Consider the following 1,392-nt stretch of genomic DNA (forward strand, 5'->3'; position numbering starts at 1 on the left):
ACAAAATCAAATAGAGTGACATAAAAGGAGAACCCATACGGAAAATAAATAGCAAGAAGGCAACAAAAAGCTGCTCATAGTATTTTAAGACAAACACCAAAATTGATAAACCTCTTCTTTTCGTATCTAGGAGATCATTTTGCTTACCCTAATCTTCTGTGTTCCTATTTCCATAGCTATTAAGCTATTACAATCCTTTTTCATGTTGAAAAGGTCATATGCCAATTATTACAATGAGGTTGACCATGGTACCTACATCTTAAGTGTTGACACTTAAAATAACATAGTACAAGCCAGGCGCCAGCGGCTAACATATGTAATCCTAACTATTCTGGGGTGTGAGATCTGAGGATCGTGGTCCAAAACTAGCCACAGCAGGAAAGTCCATGAATTTTTATCACCAATAAACCATAAGAAAACAGGAAGTGGTAGAGCACTAGTCTTGAGATGAAGAGTTGAGGGACAGTGCTCAGACCCAGAGTACAAGCCCCACGAACCAACGAATAATAATAATAATAATAATAATAATAATAATAATAATAATAATAATATCATAGTAAATCAAATATGCTATGTGAAGCTCCTTCTTGTATTTTTCATTTTTTTCCTATGTCTTCTTATCCTGTGTATTACATGTACATGAATCTAAATTAGGGCAGGAAAGGGAAGGAAAAAACATAATTTGCGACAAAGGACTAAGGTTTAACCACTGCAACAGCAATCCTCTCCAACAACATGTTGGAATAAACTTTTATACCTTGTGGGATGGGATGGAGATTTGAAGCAGAAGAAATAATGTGTGAAAAATGAGGAATGTGTAGACACATATGATGAGAAATATAATCACTGCCATACATATAAAACTCTATGTCACCTTGACAAGCAGATTCAATTAATAAGAAAAGTATTTATAAATACAATCTTCACAATTGACATTTATTTGATTGGGTTTGCTCTACATATCCAGACTTGTGGATATAGTTCTTTTCTCTTTATATCACTACATCAATGCAAAACACATAGGTTTCACTAAGTCTCCAGATTCCATCCCAACATTTACATATCAATATTGAAATCATTTTTTCTTCAAAAATTTCTGTAGAAATCCTCATAATTATTGAAATTACAAAGTAGGAGGAATCTTGGTGCCCAAATATGTCCATAATCAGAAATCTTCAGCTTTCCATACCTATCATAAATATGAGCAGGATTCTCACATGTGAACCTTGCTATTCGGTAGTCAAATTCTTCAACTCTATTCATAAACTAGGAATACAAAAATTTATGTATTTTTTGTCAAGGGGTATCTTGTAAAATATGCTGCAAAAGCTATTTCATTTAGTAGTAGGAACGTTGTGGACAAAGAATGCCCAATTAATTATTGGATGATGG

Source organism: Dipodomys merriami, unplaced genomic scaffold, assembly GCF_024711535.1.
Source record: "Dipodomys merriami isolate MVZ:Mamm:240054 unplaced genomic scaffold, mDipMer1.0.p SCAF_18, whole genome shotgun sequence".
NCBI lineage: Eukaryota > Metazoa > Chordata > Mammalia > Rodentia > Heteromyidae > Dipodomys > Dipodomys merriami.